The sequence below is a fragment of the Lissotriton vulgaris genome, chromosome 1_1, assembly GCF_964263255.1.
Source record: "Lissotriton vulgaris chromosome 1_1, aLisVul1.2, whole genome shotgun sequence".
In the NCBI taxonomy this organism is placed as follows: domain Eukaryota; kingdom Metazoa; phylum Chordata; class Amphibia; order Caudata; family Salamandridae; genus Lissotriton; species Lissotriton vulgaris.
This window is the reverse complement of record NC_141685.1, coordinates 2,105,316,893-2,105,340,054: the sequence shown is the minus strand read 5'-3', so window position 1 is coordinate 2,105,340,054 and position 23,162 is coordinate 2,105,316,893.

Sequence of the window (23,162 nt, the reverse complement as noted above, 5' to 3'; positions counted from 1 at the left end):
CCTGAATGACGTTTTGCTAGCTTTTCGGAAATGCATTTAATGTTAAAATACGGTTATTTAAAATCAAAAATGCTAATTTTATAAGTATGCCACTGAATATCTTGCATTAATATTTAGTATAAATACATACTTTTTTTCCGTTCGCGGAAATAGAGCTCTAGCTGCGCTCTCGGGTAAGCTTACCGGTGCGCGCTCCCTGAGCGCTACAAGACAAAATGATTTTTTAAAAAACCTACATGAAAAATACATTGAAAAAATAATTTTTGAGAAAAAAAATTAATAATTAATAGTTTTAAAAAACAGCTAATAAAAAAAAATTCAATTAAAAAATCGTAGGTTACAAACTCGACATACAAAGGAATTAGCTTTTAAAAAACCTTTGAAATTCACTGAAAAAACCATAGGTTTCACAATCGTTATAGTTAGGAATTAGCATTGAAAAAACCTTTGAAATTCACTGAAAAAACTATAGGTTTCACATTTGTTATAGTTAGGAATTAGCATTTAAAAAAACCTTTGAAATTCACTGCAAAAACCATAGGTTTCACACCAGTTATAGTTAGCTGAGCATTTTACTCATACAAAACCATTGAAATTCCCACGTTATAGTTAGTTGGACTCACTATAACTTGCGCGCCCGCAACCCACTGCTGATGATGTCACATATTACATCATTCATGACATGGTCAGTGACATCACTGATGACATCACTGATGACATCTCAAATGACATCACTGATGACATCATCCAGTGTCTGTGTGTTTCTGTAAAGTTCTATACATCATTTGTGTGTTACTGTAAAGTTTAAATATGCCATGGCAGACAAGCAGTTTAATGAGTGGATTACCTCCTCCCTAGACACACGGCTCCCAAAAACTGCGACCCTTAAACATCCTAAAAGACTATCCTCTGCTCTATGGTACACCCCAGAGCTCAAAGCCCTGCGCCAGGAGTGCAAAAGAACGGAACGCTCCTGGAGAAGAAACAAATCGGAAATTAACAAAGACATCTACTCTACCTCTCTTTTAACCTATAAAACCGCTATCCGAAAAACCAAAAGCATTTTCTTCCAGGAGAGAATAGAGAAAGCTGGCTGCTCCAGTAAGGAATCCTATGCCATCCTTAAAGAGCTTTTGAAAACCCCAGAACCGGGACCGAGACACCCCACTGATCCTAAAGCTGATCAGGAGAAATGCCAACAACTGGCTAATTTCTTTCATGACAAAATTCAAACAATTCTGGTGTCAATCCCCCCCGCGAGTCCGTGCGAAGAAATCGATCTCTCGTACTCTCCATCTCCTACTTGTCTTTCTTCTTGGGGCCAAGTTACAGCGGAAGAAGTAGGAAACACGCTTAAATCCATGAAGAGCGGATCCCCCAGGGACCCCGCCCCACTCCGGATCCTCAAGGAGGTAGCCCCCAAGCCCTGACCCAGCTGATCAACGCCTCACTCCAACAGGGAGTTGTACCCCCGAGCTGGAAGACGGCCGTCGTAAAAGCCCTACTAAAGAAACCATCCCTCGACCCTGAAAATCTGGCTAATTACAGGCCCATCTCCCTACTCCCAGGAGTCAGCAAGATTGCTGAAAAATTGGTCAATAGGAAACTCTCGCAGTTTCTGGAGGTCAATAATAAACTAAAAAGTTCCCAGACGGGCTTTCGACCAGGGCAGGGCACTGACATCGCCCTCCTGGCAGCGGTAGAGGAGGCCTGAGCACTATTGGATGGAGGAGGATCAGTGGCAGTGATCCTCCTCGACCTAAGTGCGGCATTCGATACCGTCAACCACCAACTCCTCATCAAAAGACTTAAAAGAGTTGGTGTGGAAGGCTCAGCCCTATCCTGGCTTTCATCCTTTCTAGCTCAACGGACATATCAGATCTGGGAGAAGAACGCCTGCTCCTCCGAAATGCCCCTCCAATGTGGTGTGCCTCAGGGCTCCTCCCTGAGCCCCACATTATTTAATATCTATATGTCCACATTGGAGGAGGTCATCACCCCATTCGGAGTGAGTGTCGTCAGCTATGCTGACGACACACAACTAGTGGTGTCTTTGTCCCACCCCAGACAACAAACAGCTGACCTATTCAACTGCCTTACGCAGGTCCATTGTTGGATGAATAGGTCAGCCCTAAAACTAAATGGGACGAAAACTGAAGTCCTGCTTCTTGGCCCGAAAGGAATCTCACTCTCTCCGAACATCTGGCCAGCCTGTCTGGGCCCCCCCCTGACCCAAAAGCAGAGGTAAAAAGTCTGGGTGTGTGGATCGAAACTGACCTCTCATTCACAGTACAGGCAAAGAAAGTAGCCGGGACCTGCTTCGGGCTCCTGAAATCTCTGAGGAAAGTCCTGCCCCTCTTACCCTTCAACTCCCAAAAATTGCTAATCCAAGGCCTAATAATATCGAGGCTTGATTACAGCAATGTGATTTATCTAGGCGCTCCTGAAGCGACCTTCAACAAGCTTCAGAGAATTCAGAATACCGCTGCCCGGACTATCACAAATACCCCTGCCAGAACTTCCGCTAAACCTGCTCTCAAACTCCTCCATTGGCTCCCCATAAGGGGGCGAGTCAAATTCAAGGCCTTATGCCTAGCCCATAAATTACAGCAAAATCAAGGCCCCCCAGTCCTTAGTAAACTCATTACTCCCTATAAAGCTACAAGATCCCTCCGGTCGGACACAGAAAATTTCATCATCACCCCCAGATTCAAGAAAGCCCGATCAGGAGGAAGACGTTTCTCGGTCCAAGCTGCACGCCTTTGGAACTCACTCCCCCGCGACCTGCCACTCGAATCACAATACCTGCGCTTCAGGAAGCAGCTAAAGACTCATCTTTTTCCCTAATGATTCATGCCCTCCCTTTACACTGATTCTCTGTCCCCCCCCCTCCCCTTCTGTTGCCCCTGGCCCGCTGAACTGAGGAGTCAGGGTTCCTAGCGCTGGGATACCTCAGGGTGACTATGCGCTCTACAAAAATAAATAATAACAATAATAATAATAACATGAAACATGACAATGAATCTCGGCTTCATGATCTTTGCTTCCGTTGCCCGTCATGTTTAATTATAAGCCTTTTACATAAACAAAATCACTTGGCTCTGCATAGATATGGACGAAATACATCAAGACATTTAGAGCAAATGCCAAAATATGCAATACCAGTGATAAATAAAATCACATGTTCACACAGAATTGAATAATATAACACATTCCTCATATTTTATTTTAATTCGATAAATCAAGTCCCAGTGGCCACAAAAAATAACGCATTAGAAATATAATCATGTTAACGATGCGTGTCTAATGGACTCGTCTATTTATAAAATATCCAAGCCACGCACGGGAAGTGTAAACGCAACAGTCAATACAGCACAACTGGGCAAAATATCCAGCTCCATCGTAGGTGACAGATGTCAGTAAAAGGAGTACGCCCATGTTTTATGCCTATGTCCATAGCATGATCTCAGTGAGTCGGCATGTATTCATAGGGTTCACTAGTGTGTGAGAGTTATTCATCGGTATGTACGGTACAGACTGCTACTGTAAACCTTGTAACTGGTGAAAATGGACCAGCTTAATCTGCCATGGTTCACAATCATTCGTTTATGACAATTCAAGCATAAGCCACCGGGAAGTATCTTTCTTAATGGGTGCTTTACTGTAATCTAACACTTTGCATTGAGCAGGTGTCGCCCTATGTTTAATTAAAAACGTGGAAGAAAATAACCCACAAACAAAAAACGTTTTTTCTAAGGCTGTCACATCAGTAGTCACATTGGAGATAGACGGGCTAGGAAAACGTAATTTTCTAGTTACATAAAAAAAAGCTGAAAATATCATTATTTGAAGCCTGTTTTAACAAACTGTCCTTTCATTTTCTACTAATACTCACATGTACATAATGTGTTTTTTGCAGTTTCGAATACATGTGCAATGTGCAGAAAAGATCATTTGAAAGCATACTTGATCATTATTATATGAACTGTGTCGACATCTGCTGATCGCCGAAACAAACTGCACTCAGATCTTTATTTTTCAGTAGCAAATAGGACACGGTTTCAGTTAGTATGTAGTCGGATAACTAACGCGAGACTATCACCCTGCCGCACTGAGATACATCAGCACTGGGAAAGCCATGGGGTCTGTTTCTTTGGTCTATTTGAGAGTCTGTCTCTCTACCTAATGTTACTAATTCTTTAAAGTGTACACAGGGCGGGCGTTGCCCATTCATAGGAGGATCACGTTCTCACCTTATGCTATGTGTACATTGTGTACTTTTCTGCTTTTCGGGAAATGCTTCCATAGAATTGTTTAAAACACTCAATCTGAAACATATGCTCAATCATTACACCGTTTGTTGTTTTATATACTTTATCGCCTGCATGCATTTTATAGAGGAAAACAATCACATTTTGCTACTTTTTTCTCAAAATAGCAAAGCCAGTACAACAGCGTCTAATGTCATGAATAGCATATGATAATGCTCCGGATGTAGACAGCATTTCTGAAATGCCTGCGTTCACATGTGTTGGCACATTGAATCTAGACGTACTGGTTTTGCCAATGGTTGTTTTTTTTAAATCATGGAATACTGCTAATGTAAGCAAAGTCTTATAATGTCGGCCAAGTGGTGCAAAGCTATGGCTGCATGCACCGGCAGAATTTAATTCAGAAAGCTATGAACTTTGATGGCAGAGTTGCTAAGAATGTGCGTTTCACTCTGATAAAGAATATATAATTCCAGTACATTAATAGAAATATCCAAGTCGAACATTGCAAGCGTTTGTGATAGCAGCTGATATAACAAGGTTTTCTGGTTAAACATGAACACCAATAGATTGTCAAAACAAGAATTTGCCTAATAAACATAATATTTCTTGTAAAAACACAATGTGGAGCACATTTTATGTACCATCGTTTGTGTATGCCTTGAACAAAAGTGAAACAATAAAAATCTCATGATATTTCCCAGACTTGGTATATGAAAATATGAAACTGATAGGCTTTTACACTGCTTGGCAAGAAAGTAGGCATGCAAATAACATACTAAGCAATATGTCTAGAAAGTCAGTATATGTATATCACAATTACTATCAATTGATTATTCAATACTTGGAGTTCTTTCAATTCACAAATCCCCACCATAATGTCTTTGTTGTGTTTGATATAGGCTATGTAAAATTCAGGCTATGTAAAATTAAGATATTTTCAGTTTGTGTATTTACCTAAATAGTGCTATATTGTGTGTGTTCATTTTGTGTGAATAAACCCTTGTGTCCATTTTGAAAAATCTTTTTATTGAAAGTAAACCAGAACAGTGGCTATCAGGGTCACTTAGAGACAGTAGAGGTGTACAGTAGGTCAAACAAGAAGCATTTAGTTACATCATTGGCACAGTCAATGGGAAAACAGTGTTTCAGAGCAATTATACCTCTATCTCAAGTACTGGTCGTCGGGGAGGGGGGGTTCACATATGCTGCCTCTGTAATCATTCCATTTATTCCATATCTCCCCCCATTTTTGTGGGCGCCCCCGCGCTACATATACTGTCTTCTCTTGCAACATGCACCAGTCCATGTCCCGTTTCCACTCAGCGAGTATTGGCGGCGTGGTTGCCCCCCAGAGTCTTGCGATGTTGCGCTTAGCTACCATTTGGCCGAGCGTTGCCCAGAGCCTACCTCTAGCTGGCAAATCCGTTGGCTCCCAAATATTTAAAATGCAGCGTTTCGCTTCTGGGTGCAGCTCTACCTCCCACACTTCCTGCATACAGTGCGTCACCTTCACCCAATATGCCTGCAATAGTGGGCACTCCCACAACATATGAAAGAAGGATCCAACTTCGCTGCATCCCCTGCTACATGCATCATTCTCACTCCTGCCCATACTTTTCAGCCTGGTACACGATATGTACATTCTATGGAGGATTTTAAGTTGGATGAGCTGCAGCCTCGATGAGATGCCACCTCCTTAGGGGAGGCAAGCGCGCACCTCCACCCCTCCTCGTCAATTTCAAGGCCATCTCCCTTTGAGGCCCAGCAGTAGATCGGTAAGGTTATTTATCAATTTCTTGTAAGTGTGTGATATTGCGTGTTCCTGCATGTGGCCATCCAACAGTCTGTCTTCCAGGGGGGACGCCTGGGGGGGCATCGTGTCTTGTGGGATGTTTTGCTGCAGTGAATGACGAACCTGGAGGTACCTGAAGTGCTCAGTGTCCGCGAGCTCGTACGTGGTTTGTAGGGATGGGAAAATTTGACCCCACCAGAGTCCCAGAGATCCCCTATCCGGGAGATGCCAATAAGGTCCCAGTTCCTGAACCCTTTAGTGTGACCCAGGAGGCCTAGTCGTTCAGAGACCCAAAGCGGGGTGGCCATGGTAAGTGTGTTGTGCCAGCCCATGTTACGTTGGACCATGTGCCACAATTGTACAGTGTGGAGAGTCAGCCCCATTAGTGCGTGTCTGCCTGGTCGTGAGTACAGTGCTGCTTCGTAGTTCCCCCCCGGCAGCAGCCACCTGTCCATACTATACCCTGGGTCATTTCTGTCGCAATCGGTACCTTGGTTAATAGCTGATAGGTGCGCGGCCAAGTAGTACCTACGGATGTCGGGCAGGGCGATCCCTCCATCGTACCACCCCAGTGGTAGTTTCTGCAGCGCTATTCGGGGTGCTTGGGACCACTGGAGGTTTCTCTGCGCCGCCTCAACCGCTGTGAAGTACGAAGATGGAACCAGGTCGGGGTAGTTCTGCAGGGCGTAGAGGAAGCGGGGCAGCGCCATCATTTTAAATAACGTCGCACGGCCTAACAGGGAGACCGGGAGCTTCTGCCAGGTGGCGGAGTCGAGCTGGAACCTCTGAAGGGGCGGTAGCAGATTCCTTTCATACATGGCGGTTTTGTCCTTGGATATAAAGTTGCCCAGGTATGTGAAACCCTCGGTGGCCACCTTTATGGGACAGTTGCACGGTAGTCTGGGGATGTTACCGAGGAGGACATACAGGTGGGATTTACTCCAGTTGATGCTGTACCCGGAATTCCCTCCAAAGCGCGTGAAAATGTCCAGGGCTACTATCAGCGATTTCCTGGGTTGGGAGAGATAGAGGAGGATATCGTCGGCATATAGGGATAGCCTATCCTCCCAGCCGTCAGCCCACCGAAGCCCCTCCAGGGAGATGTCTTGTCTGATCCAGGTGGCCAATGGCTCCAGGTAAAGAGCAAACAAAAGGGGGGAAAGCGGGCACCCTTGGCGTGTCCCCCTCTCCAAGACGAATGCCTCTGAGACTTTATTGTTCACGACTACCTGGGTAAGCGGTTCAGAGTATAGGAGTCGTACCCAAGATATAAAACTGGGGGCGAATCCCAGTTTGCGAAGGACCGCCATCATGTATGGCCATTTGAGGGTATCGAAGGCCATTGTGGCGTCCAGTGATATCACTATTGCGTCTTCACATATCGTTTGGCACCTCCCCAAGACCCCATTCAATCGATGGAGATTAAGTGCTGTATTTCGGAGGGGCATGAAACCTGATTGGTCCGGGTGGACCAATGTGTTAAGGACTGGTTGATGCCTATTCGCTAGGACTTTCGCTAGTATTTTCAGTTCCGCATTTAGCAGGGAAATGGGCCTGTACGAGGTACACAGCTCCCTAGGCTTCCCTTCTTTAGGGATCGCTACAATAGTTGCCAGTCTTTGGTCTCAAGGTGGTACCCTCTTGGACTTGCTTTCATCGAACATGCGCTTAAGGTAGGGGCTGACGCCATCTGGTTTGAGCTTATAGAGGTCAACTGGTAGGCCATTAGGCCCGAGCGCCTTACCGGGACGCAGATCCCTGATAGCACGCTCCACTTCTGTCGTGGTGAGCGGCCCCTCCAGGAGTTAACGTTCCACATCAGAGAGGGTGGGCATCTTAAGATCCGTTAGTAGCGTGACGGAGTCTTCCTCCGGGAGGTCAGACCCCTTGCTATAGACCACCTGGAAATGATGGGCAAATTCAGTGACTATGTCTTGCGGTTCTGTGACTACCGTACCGTTCGCTGATCAAATCTCCGCCACTACCTTATTTGCTTGTTGCTTTTTCGAGCCATGCCAGGAGCTTGCCTGCTTTGTCACCCTGGTCGTATATCTTGCCCTCCCTAGTGGCTGCCATCTTTTTTGCTGCATCCGTTACCATCTCTTGATACTCTGCGGTTTTTAAGGCCAGCCGGTGACGCGCCCCGGCTGTGTCCTCCGTGCGCACGATTTCCTCCAGTTCACCCAAGTCAGCCTCTATCGCAACCAATTGCGCCTCCTTCTCTTCACGCCCACCCGCGATCTCCTAAAGGGCCTCTCCCCTGAGGACCGTTTTAAAGGCCTCCCATAAAGTGGTGGCCGATTCTACTGAGCCATTGTTGCTAGCAAAGTAGTTAGTTATTGAGAGGGTCAGTGCGTTAAGGAGTTCCTCGTTACGGAGGTACCAGGCGTTTTTAGGTGCCACGCACCCCTCCCGTCTGTTGCCCATTGTGAGATGGGTCATAACCGGTGAGTGGTCCGAAATGCCACTCGCCAGGTGCATTGCCGTGCAGACTACTGTGTCTCGGTGAAGGGGAGTAAGGATATAATCTAGGTGGGAGAAAGAGCGGTGTGGTCCCGAAAAGAAAGTGTATTGCGTGTCCGTGGGGTGTGCCAGGCGCCGTACGTCCGTGAGACCAAACGTTTTTAGGAAGTCCCCCAACCATCTCTGCCCCCGAGGTGTGTCCCTGGGTGGGTGCCTGTCCAGTGTACCGGAGACTACCGCATTGAAGTGCCCCAATATGAATAAGCGCCCGTCCGGGAGTGAGAGAAGGAGTTTACCAAGATCAGTGTATGCCTGTGACTAGAGACCTGGCGGTTCGTATGTGGATACCAAGTTAAGCTTGCACCCCTCCCATGTACCGGAGACCGTGGCAAAGCGCCCCTGTGGGTCTGTGGACGTGTGTTCAGTGAGGAAGGGGAAGGAGTGCCGGAGAAGGATGCCCACCCCCCTGGATCCCTTGGTAAAGCCGGAGTGGACTGCTAAAGTGTAGCCATACCTATTCAGGGCATGGCAGGTGTGGCCAGTGGGTCTCTTGGAACAGCACAGCATCGGGAAGGTGGCGCTTAATGAATTGCAGTAGCATTGTGCATTTGAGTTTGTCTCCCAGCCAGTTTACATTCCAACTCAGTACCTTGAGACTTTTTTCCCATTTCTTAGCCATATCCACTATTCACGTCCTGCATGTATCCAGTGACCTGTGCAAGCCAGTGTACCTCTGTAGAGCCTCTCAAATGTGACCAATTTGCAACAGTAAAATTGTCAGATTGCAACAAACCCCAACCTCCCTTCCCCCTTCCCCTTCCACCCTTCCTCCCCTCCCCAGTCTCAGCCCCCCAACTGCCGAGCATCCCCTGCCCCCCCCTCCCTGCTCCCCTGCTCCGTAGGTTTGAAACTACCCACATCCCCAATTAGCAGAGTGCCTTTCGCCCAATACTAACCGGGAAAGGAAAACTAGAACTCCGGGTGACCCGTCCTCCCTTCCTGGTGGACCTTTTTCCGGGTGCGTGCACTGGCCACGCCCCACCCGCCGCCTGAGTCCCTCACCCCCAACAGATCGATGTGTTATTTGTCCACAAGTCCAGCATTTTAGTGCGCCCAGCAATCGTCCCCAACAGTGTCACTAATTGGAACCAATACCCCCTGGGTAATCGGGCACCCTGGAACCTGTCTCAAGACATTACGTTACAGTTTACCACTCAGCAATGAAAGGGTCCCTCAGTCTCCGTGCCCAGCCGTGTCGCGCAGTGTATCCCATTGTGGGCTCGCAGAGCGGGATCTCTAGGAGCGTTGGCTCTGGCCGTCCAAATCCGGTCTCCCAGCAGCAGATTCCGGGGATACCACCCGGGGGTCCCTCCAGTTTTGACCCTCCACTCCTTCTCCGGTGATGGGCGACTCTCTGTCCATCCATTCTTGCACCTCCGATTGGGACGTAAAAAAGAAGGATTTTCCCCCAGCAAGGACCTTGAGTTTAGCCGGGAAAAACATCATGTACTTGATACCTCTGTCTCTTAGCGCTGCCTTGACACCTGCAAATGATCTCCTCTCCCGTTGGACTTGGAGGGTGAAATCAGGAAAAAAACGGATTGTGGCATTCTCATATCGTAAGTCCCCAGTCTGTCTGGCTGCCTGTAGGACGGCGTCTCTATCCCTGTAATTGAGGATTTTTGCAATGATTGTCCGCGGTGGTGCCCCTGGTTTTGGCTTTGGAATGGGTGCCCTGTGTGCTCGCTCGACTGTGAATATTTTTGATAGAAGTTTGGGCTTTAGGTGATTGAGGATCAAGTCCTCTACAAAGAGTTCCGTGCTGGGCCCCTCGAGATCTTCCGGCACACCTACCAGGCGGATGTTGCTTCTTCGGGCCCTTCCTTCTTGGTCCTCCAGCCGGAGCACCATCTGGCGGTGTTGATGGACCAGGTCGTTCACTCGCTTTTCTAATTGCTTCATCGATGTCTGCAGCTCCGCAAGTCCGGCCTCGTTGGCTTCTGCCTTGTCTGACGTTTTGTTTAGGTCCGTGCGGAGGAGGTTGACTTCTATGGACATCTTGTCTATTTTTGTTTCCAGGGTTGCACCCAGTGATTGAATGGCCGTCATGATGCTGGCCAGGGACGGTTCTTTTTGGCTCTGTTGGTCTCCCACTTGTACCTCTGTCCACTGCGCGCCCTTCTGGAATTCATATTTATCGAGATTGTTTGTCTGAGTGGACGTACCCTGCTTGGGCCTCATAATTGCGCACTTTAGTCCGGATCCCTCGATGCGGTCTGCGCGGCGGCGCGGTAGGGCCCCTCGGCAGTGCTCCGGTCACTTTAAAGCCTGGCTTTGTAAGCGTGCTTTACTTGGGGACGTGTATTGCCCCTCTTAGTTCCGGTTCCAGAGCCCCCTGCCGTCGCGGTACAATGTCGGGCTTAGTCCCCCTTGGCTGGCATCTGCAGGTCGGCGCAGAAGTACAGTGTCCGGCAGCTACCTTCAACACGTAGGGCCGCCCTGCCCTGGATGACCTCCACAGGTCGCAGGTCGGCCTAGCACCGCAGGCCCAGTTCAGCCCCGGCAAGCCTGTAGTTGCATATAGTACTGCGTCTCCCGGGAGTTGGACTCACCGGTAGCTGGGAGGTTGACTGATGTTGTGCTCTGTTTTGGATCGATACAATATAAAGGGGTCCCAGTGAGCGAATAGAAAATGTACAAATAACTATTATTAACAATAAATCAAAATACAATACAAGGAATGAGGCGCACTGTCATTTAATCACAATGGGCTTTGATCATTATGTTGATACACAATAACAATATAGACATCATAGTGCCCCGGGGTGGAAAGGGGAATGGGAGTGGGATGGACTGTTAGTGTGAAGGAATTGTGCCAGTGGAACAAAGTGCAATTACAATATATCAGAATTTGGGATACAACCATTCAACTGGCTTCAGATCCCTGAGCCAGTGGATAGAATAACTAATATTCAAAAGTTTGAGAAAACCTCATGCACAAGACGCTGCTAATTCATAAGCAATGTAAGGGTGGCGTTAGCTGGTGTGAGATAATAGCCGTCGATGTTTCGACCCCAAAACTACAACAGTAGGTGCAATTCACACCTTACGCTGGGGTCTTCATCAGGACAAGAAGGAACCCAGGGGTACACTAGTTGTTCTCAGTTTACTCAGCAGAGTTACTGCCAAAGCGCATGCCGGGTAATACCGGAGGGTACGGTTCATGTGACCAAATCACATGCCTGCCCCGCTTAGCCGACCGGAAAGAGCTATGCTGCTAGCGTCAATGCGGTCATCTCATCTCAAGCTTATCCCGTGTTCGTCTGTGTACTACGCGCCAATACTTCCGGGTCTACATCGAGCTGCCTTCCCCCACCGGGCCGCCGTGCAATGCCGTCAGGCCGGGCGCGGAAGGGCCCCGCGGCAGTGCTCCGGTCACTTTAAGGCCTGGCTCTGGTGGCACGCTTTACTTGGGGACATGTACTGCCCCTCTTAGTTCCGGTTCCAAAAGCCCCCCGTCGTCGCGGTACAATGTCGGGCTTGGTCCCCCTTGGCTGGCCTCCGCAGGTCAGCACAGAAATACAGTGTCCAGCAGCTACCTACAGCACGTAGGGCCGCCCCGCCCCGTATGGCCGCCACAGGTCGCAGGTCGGCCTAGCAGCGCAGGCCCAGTTCAGCCCCCGCAAACCTGTAGTTGCATATAGTGCTGCGTCTCCCGGGATTTGGACTCACTGGTAGCTGGGAGGTTGTCTGATGTTGTGCTCTGTTTTGGATCGAGCCGCCTTCCCCCGCCCCGCTGCTGCGCAACGCCGTCAGGCCGGGCCCACCTTCAGTTTGCGGCGGCTCCTCCTTGTAGCGGCCAGGTCTCTCGGTCAGTAGGGCCAGCCGGGTGTGTCCCGGTGTGGTGCGGGCCTCGGCCAGTATCGCCGTCTCCCCCGTGGTGTCGCTCGATGTATCACCGCTCTCGTCAGGGCCTGGTCATTCCTGTCTAGGCCTCTAAGCCGGGGACTTCAATCAATCAATCAATCAATCATAGCATTTATATATCGCGCTACTCACCCGGAGGGGTCTCAAGGCTATGTTGGGGGGGTCTGCTACTGCTCGAAGAGCAAGGTCTTGAGTTGCTTCCTGAAGGATAGGTGGTCCTGGGTCAGCCGGAGGTGGATGGGGAGGGAGTTCCATGTCTTGGCTGCCAGGTAGGAGAAGGATCTTCCTCCGGTGGTGGCTCTGCAGATGCGTGGAACGGCGGCGAGAGCGAGGCTGGTGGATCGCAGCTGGCGGGTGGGAGTGTAGAAGGTCAGGCGGTTGTTGAGGTACCCGGGGCCCAGTTCGTGAAGAGCCTTGTGTGCGTGGGTGAGGAGTCTGAACGTGATCCTCTTGCTAACGGGGAGCCAGTGTAGGTCTCTCAGGTGTCCGGAGATGTGGCTGCGTCGGGGGATGTTCAGGATGAGTCGTGCAGAGGCGTTCTGGATGCGTTGGAGTTTTTCTGAAGTTTGGCTGTGGTTCCGGCGTAGAGGGTGTTTCCGTAGTCCAGTCGGCTGGTGACGAGTGCCTGGGTGACCGTCTTCCTGGTTTCGGTGGAGATCCATCGGAAGATCTTTCGGAGCATACGCAGGGTGTTGAAACACGATGACGAGACGGCGTTGACTTGTCTGGTCATTGAGAGGGAGGAGTCCAGGATGAAGCCCAGGTTCCGAGCATGGTCCATTGGCTTGGGAGCGGTGCCCAGGGCAGGGGGCCACCAGGAGTCGTCCCAGGCGGAGGGCGATGATCCCAGGATGAGGACTTCCGTCTTGTCTGAGTTCAGTTTCAGGCGGCTGTTCTTCATCCATTCGGCAATGTCTTTCATCCCTTCGTGTAGGCTGGTTCTGCCGGTGGCGGGGTCGTTTGTGAGGGAGAGGATCAGTTGGGTGTCGTCAGGGTAGGAGATGATGTTGAGGTTGTGTTGGCGTGCGATGGCTGCGAGGGGGCTCATGTAGACATTGAAGAGGGTAGGGCATTAGTGATGATCCTTGTGGTATGCCAGTGATCCTGGTGGCAGAGGAGCATGGGGGCGACCTAGCCTGGGGACAGGCTCAGCGGTCGCCTCACTTGCCTAGTGAAGGAGACCGTCTGCTACGTGCTCTCATCCAGGGCTCGCTCCCGGGCTGCCGCTTTCAGGGCTGCCACTCGGCAATGAGGAAGCGCAGCCGGGCGAGAGTCAGACCAGCCGGTGCAGCTTCATTTGGGGATTGAGGTACCACAGTGTAAGTGCAGGACTCGGCGGATTGAGGCCGGATTTTAACCATTGGAGGCTCGGTCGGTCGGAGCAGTCGGTTCAGGCGGCCATCTTAGCCGGCGCCTAGCCACGCCCCTCCCTTGTGTCCATTTTGAAACTCAGGACCACCAAGTGCAACTGCCACCAACTTGAGAAATGATGGCGCATCACCAAGAACCCCGCAAAGAAAGCAGCTCACAAAACAGCCCTCAGCAACTATCACCGGCACATAAAAGAAGCCAAGAAAACAGCCACCACCAGCTGCATCGATTCCGCGGCCAACCACACAAAGGAACTCTACAAAAAAGTCAAACAATTCTCCAACCCAACAGCCATAGAGAGCACCATCCACCCTTACCAAGAACTCTGTGACACCCTCCTCAACTACTTCCACAGCAAGATCACCAACATCTACAAAACCTTCAACATCCAACCCTGCACCCTCAACCCCAACGAACTATACCAAGAGCGAGCATCAGCCAAACCCTTACCACCGCCGTGATCACCTCAGCCATCATTTCTTCCATCCAATCTGGGGCACCCACCAACTCCTGCCCCCACCACCTCTACAACCTGGCAACAAACGCAATAAGCACACAACTCACCAGCATCCTAAACACCTCCTTCTCCACAGCAACCAGCCCAGACAGATCTAAACCAAGATGTCAGACCCTTCCTAAATAAACCCTCCCCTGACCCAAGCGATCTCAAAAATGACTGGCTGATCTCCCTGCTCCCCTACCCTGCTAAAATACTCAAGAAAGCCATCAGCCAGCAGCTAACCAAATTTCAGGAACAAAACCACTTACTGGATGAGTCACAATCAGGATTCCGTGCCAGCCACAGAACTGAAACTGTACTAATTGCTGCCACAGGTTACATCAGAATACTCCTCAACTGCCGAGAAACTGTAGAGAAACTGTGCCACTTATCCTCTGTGACCTCTCCGCAGTGTGATCGGGCAGGAGTTGGTGGGTGCCCCAGATTGGATGGAAGAAATGATGGCTGAGGTGATCATGGCGGTGGTAAGGGTTTGGCTGATGCTCGCTCTTGGTATAGGTCGTTGGGGTTGAGGGTGCAGGGTTGGATGTTGAAGGTTTTGTAGATGTTGGTGATCTTGCTGTGGAAGTAGTTGAGGAGGGTGTCACAGAGTTCTTGGTAAGGGTGGATGGTGCTCTCTATGGCTGTTGGGTTGGAGAATTGTTTGACTTTTTTGTAGAGTTCCTTTGTGTGGTTTGCGGCGGAATCGATGCGGCTGGTGGTGGCTGACACCTTCTCCCACAAACCCTCATCAACTGACCCTGCAACATGGGCATACAGCAGGACACCCTCAAGTGCATCAGCTGCTTTTTCACAGGACACAGATAGAGAATCTGGCTGCCCTCCTTCAACTCCCCACCCAAGGACATCATATGCAACGTACCCCAAGGATCATCCCTCAGCCCCACCCTGTTCAAGACCTACATGATCCCCCTCGCAGACATCATCAGATAACACAGCCTCAACATAACCTCCTATGCAGATGACACTCAACTTATCATCTCACTCATCAATGACCCCGCTAACGGCAAAACCAACTTCTCTAACGCCATGATCAACGTAGGCAACTGGATGAGAGACAACTACCTCAAACTCAATTCCAAAAAAACTGAAGTACTGATCCTTAGGAACAACACCTCCGCCTGTGACCACAGCTGTTGGCCAACTCAGCTTGGACCAACCCCCACAGTAACGGACCATGCACGGATTATCCTTGACAGTGAACAGGCCATGAAATGACAAGTCAACGTTGTCGCCTCCTCCTGCTTCCATGCACTTCGCATGCTCTGCAAAATCTTCAGATGGATCCTAACTAACCAGAGAAAGACTATCACTCTGGCACTTATCATCAGCTGCCTAGACTACCACAATGCTCTCTACGCTGACATCTCCACCCAGTTTCTGAGAAGACGCCAGACCATACAGAACGCTGCAACGAGACTCATCTTGGACCTCCCTAAATGAACCTGCATCGCCCCTCACCTGAGAGACCTCCACTGGCTCCCCACCCAGAGGAGATGCCAGTTCATACTCATTTTGCTAAATTTGGAATTTTGCCAACTTTTTTCAAAGGTATAGCTTTCTTGGATCACCTATGTGCTTAACACTAGTTTCCACCACAAACTGGAAGTAGGTTGAAAGCACACAAAACAAAATAATGACAAATGCCAAAACTGGAGTAAAAAAAAATTTTTTTTCATTCAGCTCTGCATGTTCATGAACGCTGGGAAGATGGGGACTTTATCACAACAAACTGTTTGGCGATGCCATTTTTAGAGAAAACAACAGACACTTTATTATGTGAAGCACTCTTTTCCGATTTCCCCCCAAAACTCAAATGTAGCTATATTTTGCCTATTTCTCAGTCTCTCCATGGGAATTCACAAACCCTGGGTACCTTTAGAATCCCAAGGATGTTGGGAAAAAAGTTATTTAGTCATAAGTGTGAACTATCCCAAACGGGCAAAAAAAGGTTCAGCACTGGGGAGAGGGATAGGTCTAGCAGTTAAGGACTATTGCCAGATCTTGGTAAAGGAAGTGTTATATGAAAGAGAAGCATATAACCCCTCCAAAGTGACCCCTGCTTGCAAAGTAATATAGTGGATTGAAAGTGCATAATAGTAATAGCCCTCCTTTCCTGTAGTGAATCTGGTGCGAAACAATAATTGGTCAAGTCACTGGCATGGCTTCTAAGCTGTTGCAGCCTGCCAACAGGGGGGATTTAAAGTGCTTTTCCGCATTCTGCATGCACACTCTCTTGAACAATTGAAGACATAGACTGAATGAATGAATAAATTAATATATTTGTTTCAATTAATAAAAATTGTTATAAAAACCGTACAGAATATCCATTCAGGAACCTTATTAGTTCTTAGTTAAAACATCAACGTGTCATTTCATTTAGCTGATTTTGAAATAATACAATTAAACAAGGAAAAAATAAAAAGTGTTAAGGTTTGATATATGACCATAATATTTAACTTTAGGTCTGCCTTTAGACCAGATCTGGGTCTTTGCTTTTCAGTCCTTGAAGTTGTCATGCACATTTTGCTAGCCTTGCCAGTTCCATTTGGGTCTCCAGATTAAAAAGAAGTGCCATTGGTTCTGCGCAAGTGATAATGTCATATTTTAGAAACAGTGGTTTTAATAAAGTGCAACATGCATACATCCGATGTGGGCAGGTGCAGATTAGGTGAGCCGAATATTCCTCATACCAGTGGCACAGTCTACAAGAGGTGATGCATTTTCTATCTTTTATTGGTAAAACCATAAGTCTGACTGACAACATTTGTTTTAAAAATGGTTTATTCAATGCAGAGTTTAGATACGGCTGGCTTAATGTGTCCTTGTAGGAGCTGATGGACCTGAATATTCCTTCTAGAAGTCTCTATTAGCCCCAGATCTTCTTGCCTAGATAAAAATCTTACTTGTTTCCTTAATAATGTTTCTAAAATACCTGGTTGTTGGATAAAATTTCCACAATTGGACACGTCGGGCCCGATTTACAGAACTAACTCAAGACAAAATCCTAAACTTGCTACTTTTGGTATTCACAGAAGTTAGGATTTTGTCTTAAGTTTGTCCTAAGACAGACTTAAGACAGACTTAAGTTAGGATTTAGTCTTAAGTCTGTCTTAAGTCCGTCTTAAGACAAACTTAAGACAAAATCCTAACTTCTGTGAATACCAAAAGTAGTAAGTTTAGGATTTTGTCTTAAGTTAGTTCTGTGAATCGGGCCCGTCAAGATTTAGTTTAGTACAGGCGGTGTGTATAAAATCTGCCTTAGGATTTTTGCCTTTTATAAAAGTTCTTTCAGGGTTGCTTTCACAGAGTTTGGAGGCACTGCACATATTCCTCAATAGTAGAACCTTCAACCGTACCAAGGCATTCCATGAGTGGGCAGGAATTTGAAAAATCTGTTTAAAAGTACAGCAGTGGGCAGACTCCATGATATTGACAAGTGCCCCAGAAAAGACTAGTTGCTTATAGGAGATTGAGGGTAGGTGCTTAGCTTTTATAACCTTTCGGATTGGCTCAGTAGAAGGACTATATAATTCGGAGTTAAGTTTGCACAAAGGCATATGTCACCGCCTTAGCTTTTGCAGCTTTAGACAAAACGGGTATGGTGGGCTTGCCATTGCTCATATTCCAGACCCCCAAATAATTGTATGTGTGTGTATTGACTATTTTCAGCTTGGCCAATCTCCAATGATGTTTAAATTTTGTAGGTATATTTTCCAAAGATCACTACCTTTGTTTTATTAGTGTTGGCTGTTAGTTCATTGGCGTTGTTATAAATGCTTAATGCATCCAATTTTCTTTGCAGCCCCGTCTTTGTATGGTCTATTAACACCATATCATCTGCGTACTGTATTAAAAGCAATCTAGTCTGTCTAATTTTTGGCACTAACAGGTTAGCTTTTGATATTGAATTTCAAGGTCTGCAGTATATAAATTAAAAAGCAGAGGTGCCAAAACTCAGCCTTGCTTCAGCCCTCTGTCCGAGTACACCTTCTTTGTTGCTGCGTTCTGGGTTAATTTGACACATACCAAGATTTTGGTGTAAAAAGCGATAATGGAATTCAGCAGCGTACTTGGGATCCCCCAGTTTTGTAGTTTTTGTCAAAGTAAGTTCCTGATAATGCAGTCGAACCCTGCTGAATAGTCCACGAAGCAGGCAAAAAGAGGATTCTGTTTTTTCCTGGGTTTCCTATTCGACCAGGTAGGGTAGGGCTAGAATGTTGTCTAGTGTTAATGCTCCGGCCCAGTAGCCTGATTGGACTCTGGTAGTATTCCTTCGTCATTAACCCAGTGATGTCGTTTTTGTAAAAGGAGACTTGTATATGCTTTTTCTCAATATCCAAAAGAGTTATCATCCTGTAATTGGTGGGGTCTGCGGTGCCACCTTTTTTGTGAATATAATGTAGTAGAGAATCTTTCGAGTCTTCATGAATTGTTGCATTGATTATGCAAAACTGATATAGCAGGGTACACGTAGTTGCCCAGATCTCACAGTCCTCTTTGAATAGTTGTCCTGGTAGACCGTTGGGACCCGAGACACCTTTACTTCTGATGTTCTTTAATATTGTTAGCACACGTTTGTGCACATCAGGTTTGCTTGCTTCTTCAATAGTTATTTGCCTTGCCCCAATTTTCAGTCCGGTGACGTTCTGCTGACTAGTGCTTGATGGAAGTGATTGATTGTCTGGAAGGGTTCTGGTGGTCGGTTTGCAGTACAATGTTTTCAATGATTGATCCATGCCTGCCTTGAAACTCTGGGGCATATTATCAAGGACCGGTGTTAAAATTATCGCAGTTTTATCCGCAGGAAACTGCCAATAAAATGGCGATAATGGGCTTGATAATACACCCTTGTTAATTCCCATAGAAGTCCATGTTAACACAAGAACCTGGGCTTCTATGGGAATTAACAAGGTGTATTATCAAGCCCATTATCGCTGTTTTATCGGCAGTTTCCTGCCTATAAAACGGCGATAATTTGCCCTTCTGTTACGTTGGTCGTGGCCATGCCCTGCCAGTGTGATGCTGTATTGCCAAAATTCTGCCTGTCTGCTTGGAATTAGAAGACTGTAGACATGTAGCCATTGGGATTCTTTGTGTTGTTTTTTAAAATTCCTTGGGCCATATGCATGAACCCATTTTCCCATAGACACAGAATGGGCAAAACCCTTTGATGCATCTGGCCTCATATGTTTCTCTTGTGATTGTTCCTGGCTGAGATCCACTTGTTTATGTGACACTTATTTATTTAAAATATTTGTATAGCACAGCTATCACCTTACAGGTATCCTGGTGCTGAGACTTTGCGGGGGTGGCCGCACGAGAGAGAAGCAGAGGAAAAAGTGACCAGCAAGTTAAGCCTTCGGAAACAGCCAGGTTTTGACACGTTTCCTGAAAAGAAGAAGTTCTTCAGTGTGGCGGATGTCCAGGGGCAGACTATTCCAGAGTTTAGCAGCAGCAACTCCGAAAGATCTGCCCCCAGCCCTAGCCTTCTTAAATCTAGGCGCTCTCACAAGACGAGCCGTAGCTGAATGAAGTGCTCTGGGTGGGGTGTACCAGGCAAACTTGGCTTGCAAGGAGCTGGGCCCAGATCCATGCAGGACTTTGAAAACGAGGCAGAGGGATTTAAAGGACACTCGCTGCCTTAACGGGTGCCAGTAGAGTTCAGCCATCGCCGCTGTGGCCGAAGACCTTCTGGGCCAGCCAAGGGCCAATTTAGCGGCAGCGGACTGAATTCTTTGAAGTCTGTCTAACAAAAAGCCTGGAGACTCCAGTAACAACGAATTACATTAGTCAAGGCGACTTAAGATAGTACACCTGACTAGTAAAGCCCAGGCCTGTAAGGGAAGTAGTGGTAAGATCTTACGTAGGGACCGGATGAGGGCAGAACAAGTGGACACCGTTTTTGCAACCTGGGCTTCCATACTCAGTTTGTTATCCATCATAACACCTAAGTTGCGAACAGTGGTAACCGGCTGAGTTTTTGTAACTGATTCTGGAGGCCAGAAATCAACCGGGAAGGGGCAGGGAATCCGACTTCCTGCACAGAACAGTACCTCAGTTTTGGTGACATTGAACTGTAATGAGTTGTTATGTAACCAGCCAGCCGTATCTCGCTGACAATCATGGAAAGACTCCAAAGGAATAAATTCCTCAACCTCCCAGGAGAGGATGAGTTGAGTATCATCTGCGTAGTTAATGGCTTTAAGCCGGTGAGATTTTAGCAACGTAATCAGGGGTTTTAGATAAACGTTAAATAGAATCGGGTTGACCGCCGAACCTTGGGGAACCCCATGGGACACCGAGGAGAAAGCAGATCGAAACAGGGGGAGGGACACCGCCTGCTTCCTATCAAGCAGGAAAGAGCGGAACCACCGCAGGGCCCCACCTCCCACCCCGGCTTCACTTAGTCTGTCCAGGAGGATCCCATGATTTACCCTGTCGAATGCGGCAGACAGGTCAAGCAGAATCAAAGCCACTGCCTGACCTCTGTCTGCACGCATTCGAAGATCCTCCATAGCAGTGAGTAAAGCTGTTTCGGTCCCATGGGCAGGGCGAAAACCCAATTGTATTTCGTCCAGAAATTGATGATGCTCCAAATGTTTGGAGAGACATGAGCTCACCCAGCGTTCAGCGATTTTTCCATCATCCGTTCATTTATAATTACGATTAGCTTGTCTCAGTGTTCTCTTACTTTTCAGGATCTTAGTGCAGTCTGGTTGGTGTTGGCAACACACCCTTTCTTTGGACCCCAGCCGAGAATTTGCTGACTTGCCCAACAGTAGATGGTACAACTCCGACACCACATTTAGCCATTATAAAAATATGTTTCCCTCTGTGTGGTCGCTGTTAGATTGCCAATTGTTTTCCAGGCTGCCAAACCAGAAGTGTCGATTTTATTTGAACTTTAGTCATCTTAATAGTGTGTGAATTTCTAGCCTGCTGGATGAACCCAGGGTGTTTATGCACTTGGGGCTGGGTGCATGCAGAGAGATTGCCATGAGCTGATGAAGATGGTCACTAGTCTGCTGCTCTGGTTTTGAGAACTCAACCACTTGTTCAAAGAGAACATTGCTCATTAAGACATAATCAATAGTTGATTCATGGTTATGCAGGGGGTGTTTTATTCTGGCGTGGGTGACGTCTTGTACATCTTGTGTGGACCTCAGTCGGTGAATATTTAAAAATGAATTTAGCGAGTTACCAGGTCGGTCCCTGGGTAGTGTGACTTCATTTTCTATTGCCAGGCTGTGGGTGTTAAAGTCACCAGCCATTATTATCCAGCAGTTTGGGTAACTACTGAGTAGTTCTTCTAGTGTATCAACCAGTTCCCCAATCTTACTGTTTCGGGGGCTGCCCTTACAATTGAAATATACATTCAGCAATAAAATCACTTTTGGAGACCCATTCATTCTTAGGCCTCGTAGATGCACGGCCTGGACCATCTCCTTAATCATCGGGGATTTTGCTGACTGTGTTCTTATACCGAGGCTTACACATATAAGGATAACCCCCCAGGTGGCCTTCGAAACAAATTGTGCTTTTTTGCTGGATATTGTAACTCCTCGAATTTTAGGATTAACAATAGTGACAGAAGCCAGGTATCCTGAAGACATATTAGATCCCTGTCTGTAGAAATCAAAAGGCAGCCCTGTTATTTAGCGTTGTTTTAAGCCCATACATATTCCAGGATATTACTTTTAAGGCCTTATCCATTCAGCTCGGTGGTCTATTTAGTCCCTTTGTGCTAGGAGGAGTTTGCCTGCTATCCTACTGGGTTCATCACCACCCCGCCCCGGTCATTTGGGCGCTGTTTGACTTTTACTCTTTCAGTAATTCTACGTCCTATTATAGAATTTGTGGGTGTAAAATGTATTCTCAAATTGGAAAATGTTTTAGGGGGAGCTGCTGGAGTTATACCTTTTAGGATGGACTTTCTCTGCATCTGTGTTGTTCTTTCACTGAGTTGTCCCGATAGCCTACATGGGTATTTTTCCTCTTCTGGATCATGCACGTTCATCCCCCAGTTGGCAAATTGGGTCCTTTTTGCCCGATCATTTGGGCTAACGTGCTGGTTATCCATGGAGCTATTGTTGATTCGCTTGTAGTATTTTTGCTCCTGGCCTTGAATTGTACTCGTGTTAGAGCTTCTGTCTTGAGGTGTGTTAGCTCTGGAATGTAGTGGAGTATTTGTAGAATATTTTCCCTGTTTAAGATACATTCGTGCTTCCACGGGAGATGTATTCAGGCGTGAGAACTGTGATATTGTTCTCTGGTTTCCTTCGGACATGGCCCCCTGTCCTTGTGGTGCCAGCATGTGTTTCCAAGGGTTGGTTGTTTATTATGATTGAACTGATCTAAACGTGCAATGTTTTACTCCACCACTGCCACATACTATTTGTTTGGGTTTGGAATGTCCTTGCGTTATCCATGTTAAGTAGTTACTCTGTTTGTTCCTGCCTGTTTAAATTCCATGGTTTATCGTCGCTCACCCTATCATCTATTTGTTTAACGTGATTGAACTCTTGTAAGGCTTGCTTCTGCCCTTTTTCTTTAATGCCGCGCCCAAGGCGTGATCTTATAGGTGACATAGACTGTCTTTCGGCTGTCCATGGGGCTGATAGGACAGAGTAACTTGATTGTCTGCATATATGGCACACAGTGGTGGATCGGATTGGACAGACCTGATTGCTGACACTCTGACCATAAAGAAGTATAGAGCCTCTGAGGTCATGAAAAGCTACAAAATATTGCCGTGCATGATTGTGACAGCCCCTCAGGGTACAGAAATGATAGTGCGTCACAAAGATTCCCT